Genomic DNA, 12,188 nt, shown 5'->3' with positions numbered 1-12,188 from the left:
GGTCCAGTCTGTAATTTCAAGACACTGTGGAAAGAATAATCAGATCCCTAAGTGATTTATGACAGTTTTACCTTTACACCTTAACCACCTTCTAAAGGCTTCAACTCTTAAAACTGTCACATTGGTGATTAAGTTTCAATAGTTAGATTCTGAAGAGTGGGAGACACATTCAGTCTATAGAAAGGTATTTCTGGGAAGGGTAGAAAATGATGTATGAAAGCAATGTTCAGGACGATTTACTAGTTATTATTGTGGGATATGGCAATTAAGGAGGTACAAAAGTATGGAGACTGTCTTAGACAGGGTTCCTCTAAAAGCAGACGTTAAGAAAGGATTGATTTGAAGGAAGTAATTTATGCAGAGGTGCAGCTAGGAAACTTGGTAAGGAAGGGAAGGAAATGAAAGCAGCTATGATGATACATTATGTATGTCATTATTAGAGGCAATATGGGCTAGATTCCACAGGTTCACTGAAATATGCAAAAGCTCAAAAACTTCCAGCCCCTCAGTGATTAAGACTTACCCCTGAAGAGATGGCGATCTGAATATGCCAGTGCAAAATGTACCATTTTGGCATAATGATGTTTTGAGCTGAACACAATGGAAAAAGAGCAGGTATGGAAGAAAGCATTCTCACTTCCTCTCTTATTTGCCTAAAATCAGGCCATAAATTTTAAAGGTGTTTCTCCTCCCTCTCCCCTATAAGGAAATGAAGTCTTTTAATCATAGGCCTGTTCTTAAGACAACAGCAGACTCTTATCAGCTCAGAGACATGTAAAACAAATCTTACTAAATAATCTTTATCTTCATTAGTTACCTCACATTTGCCTTCTCACAATTTACCATGCCTAGACACTCACAGTTCTTTTCCTTTGTCTTGTCACTACTCCACAAATTTATTACCTTTTGTTAAAATTGTATTTAAGTCTCTGTGTCTGACTATGATTTTCACATCCTCTTTTGTGAGATCTCTGTACCATGTAAAAATATTAGCATTGAGTACAATGCACCCTTTTCTGTGTTAGTCTGTCATTTGTCTGTTTAATTTATGGATCTCTATGTTCAAAACATAAAAAAGGAAGAGGGAGACTATTTTTCTACTACTATATTCTCACAAATATTGGTTGCAATAAGCCCTTGAGATGAGCAATCCCTAAAGCTTCAGAGAAAGGTCAGAGGCAATAAGGCTTGGAACAGCAACAATTGAAAGAGGATACTAATCCTCATTAGTTGTCTAGTACAGCCATGGATGAAATAGGAGGGTGGAAAAGATAGGATGTCAGACATCCCAAACATCCAGAGACTGCAAGGAAACAATTGATGCAATGCAGAAGTGACAAAATCTTAGGCTAGGAAACACTCATTTGTTCCCAAACCACTTGTTGAGCACTTACTTTATAATAAACATGTTCTAAACACTGGGAGCCCATAGGACAAATGATGATATATTCACTTAGAATGTCATATTCTAAATAATATCACAGAGCTATATTTAGAATACTATTATAATTATTTACATTTCTGAGAAAGTAAAAAGAAAAGAATGTGAGAAACATGAGCCAAAAAGATTTTTTTGTAGCTATTTCTTTTTTTTTTTAGCCAAAAGATTTTAAACACTGATAGGGATGGAGTTGTGGTTCAAGTGGTAGAGCAGAAATGCCCCCAAAAACCTTTGCATTCAAACCCCAGTAATGCTCCCCCCAAAGTAAGTGGCCAGTCAAGTTAAGTGACTCAAAACTATCCCCTATTTTTCACATCCAGCCTCCAAATTTTAGACAAGGGTAATTGTGGCTGAGGAATCAGGGAAGAATAAAGACCCCTCAAAAGCTGAAATGAGCTTGTTATATGGAGAATGATAATGAAATATTTCTAGAGTATGTTGAGCTGGAAATAGGACTTCCAAAGACATCTGGGAGGTCTTAAACATGAAGAGCTAACGTTTAGTTTAAGACTAGATTTTCTAATGTATGGATATTTACAGACAATTCAGTTGTTAGCCTTTGGCAATCAAGCAAAAGGAAGCGAAAGGAAAGCAAGAATAACCAAAAAAAATCCCACATGGTTTAAATTACTCCTACACACCATGGCCTAGAAGAAGTTAGGCAGGTCTTGTGAATCTCAGGTGTGTTTTTATGGGTCTAGAAGAAGCATCTGGTCTCAGTAACCATGTATGATAGACAATGTCATACACCATCCAGATTCCTCTTCGATGAACTTCCTGTCTCAGCTGCTAAGAGTGCTGTCAGTGCAGACAGCTCTCAATTGACCCCTCCCAGATTGCTTTTGCTGCCCAAGATGACATGGAATGCATCCCAATGACTAAAACAGATGGGCCTGTAAAGGCCTGGCTATCTCCGTCCAAGTTGAAGCTCCCATGAGATAGACTCTGGCTGTCATTGTGCTTGCAATTTGACTTGCTCTGCCTCTCTCTGCTTCTTTTCTCTTTTCTTGACAAGATACTCCTTAAGAAACCTCTTACGAACTAAATGTCTCAGCATCTGCATCGAAGGGAAACCCACTTTGTGACATCACATGGTCCACATCATGAGTTAGGTGTCTGCAATTCACAGGCCAACTTCATTTCAACTGCATTAAATAAACAAGAAATAATGAAATCTCCACACTTACTGAAAAACTGAAATGGAATTGTTCCCACCTCAGATTTGTTAACCCAGAGGCTCACTAGGATCTCATTTTCCTAAGGTTTTTCTGTTTCTTCACAATCCTCAGCATGGTGGCTTTGTGATTCAGCCTAAAATTTTCTGTCACAATATAGCATTATATGGTGGAACGAAAATATGCTGCAAAAGGAAGAGAGCTGATTCCTTATGTAAATATCCTTTTGTTTAGTTTGGTACCAGTTGTGGGGTTTAAACTCGGGGCCTGGCATTGTCCATGAGCTTTTTTGCTTAAGTTTATCATTCTACCACTTTGAACTACAGCTCCAACTCCATCATTTTTGGTAGTTAATTGGAGGTAAGAGTCTCCTGGGCTTTCCAGACTGGCTTTGAACCATAATCCTCAGGTCCGAGCCTTCTGAGTAGGACTACAAGCGTGAGCTACCAGCCCCCAGCATATGTGAATCTTTTCTGAGAGCAAAGACACCACTTCTCAGAAACCATCTGTCTAGTTTTTCTTTAGTTAATAACCAGAACCTCTGCTATACTAATCACTGGCAAGAAAATGAAATGTCCAAACTTTACAGAGACTGTGTAGAATTTGCCCCTGTATCTTTTGAGGGTTGGATGTAACTCTGAAAAAATTCAGTGACTACATTACCACAATGATAGAATGTGTTTATTCAGCATTTTCCTTCCAAATAACTCATTTTACATAACTGAAAATCTAGGTTAGGTAGCTGGAGGGGAATGTTATTTTTATATAAAGCACCTGGATGGGCCTTCTGTGAATCTTCTTACAAGGACAATGAAATGATGGTGGGTTTTTTTCTGGCCACAGGGTGAAATGTGTGTGTTGTTGCTTTCTATCTATCAGTGAACTATGCATTGGATACACAAGCATTTTTGCCAGAGCTTGAATTCAATAGAAAGTAGACAGTACCTTACACCTTGCACGAATGTTAGTGAATTTGGAAGGGAGAGTTAAGAAGCTCAATTTCAAATATGTCAGTAAGGGACAGACACTGTATGATTCTAATTATATAACATACCTAAGTAGTAAGATTGATAAAGAATAAAGTAAAATGCTGCTCGTCAGGTACTGGGGCAGGAGGGTAAGTAAGATAGGAAGTAATTATTTAATAAGTACAAGATGTTAGTTTTGGAAGATGAAAACATTCTGAAGGTAGTGATGATAGTTGCATAGTAACGTGATGGGATTTAACCATATTCTATTGTACGCTTCATAATAGTTAAAAAGGAAATTTTATGTTATGCACATTTTAGTATAATCAAGAGAAAAATAAATAAAAGCTAATAGTTGGGCTTCATTTTTAATTTTACTAGAGTAGTTTTAATCACACACTTGGACTGCTTTGGCTTATATACATCTACTATAAACATATTGTGTTATATTTGGAACATAGCTTTGAATATTTTAAATGACTGTGGCTCTTAGCTCATTGCATACAAAAATTAATTCTAAAGAGAATTAAGTTATTATTAAATAAAGTTCTATTATTTTAATAGAAGGACTCCAATTAACCTATTTCAGAAGACAAAATCAATGTCCATGTTTTGTCAATTATTTCTTACGTCCATATTTTTGTCATTTTCTGAATTAGGAGAATAATTTGTTGGGACAAGAATGGTCAAAGTGGATGAACATATTAATGTATTTTAATAATTTGTGATTGGGAGTTTCATAAATCTCATCCCTAGCACAAACATGCCATTAGAAATCAGTTCTATTTTATCTCCTGTTCACAAAAGAATACTCTACTGATATATTTTTAGCTACAGAATAGAATGCCCATCTATTGATGTAGAGGAATGTTTTTTACACTAGGGAAAGCCTCTTAGGTAATTTCCAAGGACATTTTCAACTCCATGATTCTTTGATATGCTGAAACCTTGAAAATGAGACTCATTATCATAGGACATAAAGAGGTATATATCCTTAAGGAAATTTCACCATCACCGTGGCTCATATTAATTTATTTCTCACATAGTGTATAAATTCAGATGCCACTAATGTGGGGATCAAATATGTCTGTTAAAGTCATTTGTCCCACTCATTTCCATTATCTTAATTAAACTCCTAAAATATAATGGTATGACAGATGCTGCTAAGTCAATATTTTGGAAATGTAAGGATAAAATAAATAAGTGATTAGGGACTGTCTTAGGCAATTACTATTGCAATAAAGACAAATCCATTCAGACTACTTAAAAGGTGATCAGTGCATCTAGCTTTCCTGGAGCCCATTTATATTGCTTTGGTACTGTGTATTCCCATTAATGAGATCTTACTTTGAACACATGAGATTCTTTGCTTGAGAGCTTCTTTTACCCAAAGAAACATTTCTTTCTCATGCAAGGAGCAAGCTGAACATGCCCAAATGGTAACATTTCTGGGCACAACCCTCCATCAGTGATGACTACAGTGGTGAATAAGCATCTCAACTACCTTTCTCCTTTAGTGGATGATTCTGGGTTGTCCTTTGCTTTGCTTCCCAGAGATCTTCAATATAATTGAGCCCTTTTACCCATAGCAATGATGTGTTCATTAACATATCAATATTTATTTCTCTCCTTTTCTTTCCTCAATTCCTTACTTCTCTACCAGTGTATCTTGGAATCACCTCCAATATGACTTACTTTCGCACAAATCCTTGTGTTAAGATCAGTAAGGGTTAAATAATTCCATTGGAAACCAAGAGCAAGTGTCCTGGAATGAGACTGGGTCTCATGGCAAATAGGTCTGGTGTTAGGATCTCAGGAGTACTCACTATGAGGCTCCATTATATGAAACCATGGTGGATTGTTTTGTGAGCCTCTTTTCTCAAAATTATAGCAATTCTTTAGTTTGTCTTCTGCAGATCTCAACTCAAGTTTGGAGATGGTACTTATTCATAAATTTGAATTAGTCATAACGTTGACTCATTTGTGGCCTATCATTTCTCTCTCCTTCATGAATTTTCAGTCTCAGGCTTCAATGTTAATCATAGCATCCTAATTTCATTTTTTCAGTTCAAACAATGGATAGTGAAAATTTAGTATATTCAATCTTTGAACAAAGTTAATGACAATTAGTAAACGATGAGTAGTTGGATATCATCTCATCCAGGACATATAGTAGAGTGACAGAGGCATGACTAATAGTTAAACTATGACAACAGGTGTAAAATATCACTGTTCTGAGTAAATTGTCAGCCATAGTCACCTGGGCCTACAGCACTAATCAATTTATACTGGTTTCCCTAAGATTGTTTAGTTCTAAGCTCTGTAACAAGTTGTGTTTCAAAAGCAACATCTCCTATCCCATATGATTTTCTACAACATGTCCTTGGGACTTTTCCCACTTGGGAGATAAAGTTAAATTCCTCTCCTGTTGAATTGGGGAAAATTCACAGAAGCTTTATTTAATAGAGTATGTCAGAAGTGAAATTAGTGTCAGATACAGGTGGTTCATGCCTGTAATCCTAGCTACTTGAGAGGCAGAGACTGTGGTTCAAGGCCAGTCAGCCCAGACAAAAAGTTAGTGAGACACTATATCAACATTAGCCAGTTTGGGTGGTATATGCTATGACCCCAGTTACACAGGAGGCAAAGGCAGGAGGATGGCAGAGTCTGCTCCAGGCAAGAATTCCTTTCTGGTCAGCATGAGGCCCTCAAATCAAATCACAGTACCATCAAAAAGGGGAAATTATGTCGCTTCCATGGGTAAATAATAATTGTCAGTACAATTGACTGGCCTCCCTCCTGGCCTCCCTCCTTCCCTCCCTCCCTCCCTCCCTCCCTCCCTCCCTCCCTCCCTCCCTCCCTCCCTCCCTCCCTCCCTCTCTCCATTCCTAACTAAAATATTTGGATTTTGAATCCTGAAGGCTCCTGTATGCTGTGAAAAAAGTCAAACTACATGAAAAGGTTACATATAGGGGATCCAGTTGGCAGTCTTGGTCTTCCTATCATTCTAACCAGGTACCAGACATATCTGAGGCATTTTAAAATGTCATCAATAATTGCAGTTTCAAGCCATTGATTTGTCTCCAGCCTTCTTAGCTGAGGTGCCAGACATTGTGATGCAAAGAAAAGTCACCCTTGTTGTGCCCCTGTCAGATTTCCTGACCCATAAAAGCTTTGAGCATAATAACATGCTAAATTTTGAATGATTTGCTATTCAGAAACAGTAAATGGAACAGAAGATCATACTTTCCTTTCTTACATAGGTATACCAGTTGCCTAACACATTGTCAGTTAGTGTTCAATATATATCTATAGAATAAATGAATAATGCCCATGATTTCCTCTAAGCTACTTTTCTTAGCACCTCAACAAAACTTATTTTACCTCTTCTGTTTTGAGATCACATGTAGCCTTCAATCATGGAACTTTTACTCAATCCTTAAATGAGATCTATATAAATATATATGTAATATAAAATCCTAGGAAAATTAGCTTGCTCTCAAGCTATAATATCTCTACAAGCTCTTTCCTTAATTATTCTCACTCCAAATCTGTCATAGTTATTGCTATATTCTTCCTACCTATCCAGTTTCTATATATGACCATTTACCCCTATCAAGTACTCAGTGGTGACAAGAACAACATCTTCATGTGCTAATTTACAATATTGAGAATTTGACTCTGATATGACAATACTAGGAGGAAATTAAGTTATAAATGAGGAAATCATTATTGCCAATCAGTTAGAGACAAAGTCCAATGAAGATGCCAATGGAAGCAGATAAGAAAAACTAGAAGACTTTGCCATGTGGACAAATACATTTTTAAGCATCTGGATGGTGATGCATTTAAGGAATTACCGGTAACATTCCTTGTAAATTACTACATTTTTGTTTTCATTTTGAAAGTCTCACGATGTAATCAATGGTGACTTCAAACTCTTGGTCCTCCTTTTTCAGATGTCTTCCAAATGCTAGGATTACAGGCACCTCTCTTGGCTTATGTGTATTTTTTTAAAATGTTAAACCTGTCAGTTCTATTTGATTAACTGTTGAGGGATACTGTGTGGGAAGTGAAGGCAAAAAAAATCTCAGAGGCTACAAAGAAGCAATTCAAGAGTGATTCATCTCCCTAAAGCTCAGTCAGAAGTAAAGAAAGGAGAGAAAAAAGTTGAGTAGTTATTTCGGCCCTCCAAGAAGTTAGGAAGAAAGCAACTTAATACTAAACAGATATTGTTGAAAACCAACAGCTGAATAGGAAGTTCTCACATATAAAAAAGGCACAAAGGTGCCTTTGTACTTGTAGGTACCATGTAATATAATTATGGAGCTACCATGTATGAAGAAAATATTTTTGAAAGCTAATTCTTTACTCACAAAGTTAAGGTCAGTTTTGGAAATTAAATTCCAGTTTGAGCTTTGTACTCAAGGTTGCTTTCTTTCTAGATAGTATCTCTCTTTCCTAGAGGAGACATGAGGGTAGTGGCTAATCTTATAATTCTGTAGGCACACCTAGCAGTCATGACCTAATTGTGTTTGCATGTGAATATGCTTCGTGCCCCCACATAATCACACACATATTTTCTTCTGTTCAATTTGGCAACATATTCTTAAATAAAACAATTTACAAATGCACAGCAACAACTAGGGAAAATAGCAATAGAATGCAAAATATCTAAGGAAGGTGAATATATAAAAGACTGTGTACATGTGTGTGCATGTGTGCGTGTGTATGCACGTATGTATGCATGTATGTGGTGCTATGCTGATTATCTCCCTATTTGCTTTCAGCTCCAGTGTTTATCCTGCCTTGCTCTACAGATCAAGAGACCACATATCCTAGAGTCCCTTGCTAAATGTCCAAACAGGATAAGCCAATTAGAGATACTGGTGGAGGCCTGGATGGTAAAAGGAAGGGAAAAGCAAGGAGATATTTCCCTTTCTCTGCTTTAGGTTTTTGTATCTGTCAACAGCTATATTTTCTCTATGGACTTAGTTCCTTTAAAGATCTCTCTCTCTCTCTCTCTCTCTCTCTCTCTCTCTCTCTCTCTCTCTCTCTCTCTCTCTCTCCCTCCCCCCCCTCTCTCTCCCTCCCTCCCTTCCTCCTTCCCTAGGCCTAGCTACCTCTGGTCATGAATACCTGGTTAGTTGCCACTGGATTTTGCTGTCTCTTGGGCACTGATAATTATACCTCCTCTGTTTTCCCTCCAACCCTAGGAATTACTATACAGTTATTAATGTCTGGGTTAGCTCAATGTTTCTTATTTGGTTCCTTAGATCTTTCATCACTTTTGTGCAAAACCTCCTGTAATAAATTCTTCCTGTCTGAAATATCTAGCATGGTTTCCATTTGGTGACAGGACTTTGCCTGACAGAGTTGTTCAGATAGAGTTAGAATCATGAAATGTATCCTCAAAATCATACCCCAAGGTTAAACAAAATTAAATCCTCCTCCCTATGGGTAAAAAAAGAGATATTCATAACGTGAATGAGAAAAATCTGTTACCAGTTAAAGTAATATAGTTTGGTCATGCATATGAGGATGCAAGTAGTGTAGATGTAAATACATATCTTATGTTCAACATTTTTTTGCCAGTCCTGGGGCTTGGACTCAGAGCCTGAGCACTGTCCCTGACCTTTTTTTTTTTGCTCAAGGCTAACACTCTACCTCTTGAGCCACAGTGCCACTTCTGTTTTTTTCTGTTTATGTGGTGCTGAGGAATTGAACCCAGAGCTTCATGCATGCAAGGCAAGCACTCTACTGCTAAGCCATTTAAATGAACATTTAGTTGTACTTCATGGATTTTTTCTTAATAAAGTTTATAGTCAAATGCTATGAGGTGACAGATGATAGCTCTGGGAACCCAAAATTGTTGTTTCTTAACATTTGAGGGCTTATCTTTATTCCTACTGTAATGAAAAGCTAGGCCTCTATATTATAGGCATGAGCAAAAAGAAGTACATAGTAGAAAAAAATACTACAGAATGAAAGTTCTTGTTTAAACCCCCAGATTCGGGAATCGTGCAGTACTGGTGAAACTTTTTTAACCAAATGTATTTTTAAGAACAGAGTGTAAAGATTTTCAGCCAGAATGCTAAGGAACATCTATGTTTAAGAACTATATTCATGTACCATGGAACACAAGATAGCTATAAAATGTTACCTCAATAGGACGAATTAATCCAGTGGATATAATTGCTTAACATTTAAGACTTATTTAGGCATATTCAAAATTGACTTTCTTGAACAACAGTATCCATTATTCAGGAATTGGGTATTTCTACTCATCACTGGGTCTCAGAAAGCATCAATTCTGAGTCATGAAACATGACATCACTTTCCCTGCAAAATGACTCATAAGGGATTGTTTTTCAAGCTACTTTAGGTTTATTTGGATATTTTCCTAATTTAAAAATCAATATCCACAAGGAACTTTAGAGGCATTCTCAACCAGAACAGGTAATACCAGAAAGCAGCTCATGAAATTAGAATGTTTATAAAGTACTTTGGTATTACACAGAAGATTTTCTTGTTACTGTGGCCTCAGGTTTTCCTAAATTGCAACTGTCTCTTGTTTCTTTAATCCTCTTTGACAATCAGACATTCACAGGTATGCCAGGTTGGAAGGATCAATAAAAATGTCCCACAGACTACTTTTAGATTATTTCCTAAAGAAATTTAATGGAGACTGAGGATACATGTAGAATTTTATTTTATTATTGTAATATTACATATTTATGTGCATGGCTATAAAAGAGAAAGAACAGCAGTAGGAATTCACTATTAATCTACTGTCTTCAAGGTTAATGAGAAGGGAAAAAAGGAAACCTTTTATAGGTTTGCCCAAAGGTAAAGAAATATTTAAAATTAAATGCTCATTAGCAGATTTACAACTGTGAGAAAAGCTCATAAGGCCCAGTGTTGCCAAGAGTTTAGACCAGAACAATTGTCCTTCAAAGGTAGCATCAAAACAACATTCAGAATTGTATTTATGTATTATTGTTGTTATTATTATTTGCTGATCCAGGGGCTTGATCTCAGGGTGTAGGCACTGTCCCTAAGCCTCTTTGTGCTCAAGGCTAGTGCTCTACAACTTGAGCCACAGATTGCTTTTAGCTTTTTCTGAGTAGTTTATTAGAGATAAGAGTCTCATGGACTTTTTTACCCAGGGTGGCTTGAATTGTAATCCTCAGTTCTCAGAATCCTGAATATCTAGGATTACAGGCATGAGCCACTGGCGCCCAGTTAAGATCTTATCTTTAAAAAATGATCAGATACAAGAGGCTAAGGGATATACATCACAGTGTTAAACTGTGGGAAATAAATGAAAACAAAGTTAATATTCATCAATAAGGCATCAGCTAAGAAAATATTGTAGCTTATCCCTAAATGGATGCGCCACAGCTGTAGGATCATAAGTAGTGGCCACTAGCCACATAGAAGTAATGAACACTTGAAATGTGGCTACACATTCTATCTCATGCCAACATTATATACACTCCTAATGTCAATTTTATAATATAAAAATGTATAATACTTCATTCACATTTAAAGTTTTTATTCCAAATTGAATAATATATTAAATCAAATAAACTATATTATTAAGATGAACTTAATCTGTTAGATTTTACCTTTTTTTTATTGTGGCTACTGGAAAGTTATTTTTTTTAAGTTTTCCAGTCCTGGGGCTTGAACTCAGGGCCTGAGCACTGTCCCTGGCTTCATCTTTTGCTCAAAGCTAGCAAGCTACCACTTGAGCCACAGCCCCAGTTCTGGCCTTTTCTGTGTATGTGGTACTGAGGAATCCAGCCCAGGGCTTCATGCATGCTAGGCAAGCACTCTACCACGAAGCCGCATTCCCAGCCCTTGGAAAGTTTTAAATTGAATATTATGACTTGCACAAATTGCATACTGTGAGGTGTTATATTTCTAGGAACAACACTGGTTTAGAAGTAAACTTTGAGGCAAAGGTTTTCATGTCAATAATTTACTAAAGAAAAGTTTATAGGGGAAACATAAAGGATTTGGAAAGATGGAGAATCAAAGGAAATCAAGCAGAGTTTGTCTCAAATGAAATCTCGGTCTCACCCTGATCTTTAAAACATGCATGCCACTCCAGAGTTTGTCCCACCTTGAAGCAAACTGGGCTGTGCTTTCCACTCCTTATACCAATGAATCCTTGATATGAGGCCATCTCAAAGACCTACAAAAGCTTAAGTATTTCTAGGTCTTCATTACGTTGGTAAATAGTTCTGGTAATGCAAGGGATGACAACTATAGAAGCTCACAGTTGCCAGCCATTGGAAACAGAACACGTGGGAGTCTGAGAATGGGTATACTAGGGTAAGCCATGGGAATCTGATGGAATGAAAGCAGCTCCACTAATCATGCAGCTAGATTTTGATGTAAAGGAATGAGATGCAATAGTCACATGGATTTAGATTCAATGGTTTCATGTTAACTATGCTTTACACTAAGCAGCTTATAAAAACACCACATTATACAACATTGAGTACATATTTATAGCTATCTAGAAAGATATTTCTATTTATGTAGACAGTATCTCACAACAAAACAGTAATATAATTTAAGTATAAATTGCAA

Source organism: Perognathus longimembris, chromosome 28 (assembly GCF_023159225.1).
Source record: "Perognathus longimembris pacificus isolate PPM17 chromosome 28, ASM2315922v1, whole genome shotgun sequence".
In the NCBI taxonomy this organism is placed as follows: domain Eukaryota; kingdom Metazoa; phylum Chordata; class Mammalia; order Rodentia; family Heteromyidae; genus Perognathus; species Perognathus longimembris.
Note: the sequence above shows the minus strand (reverse complement) of the source record.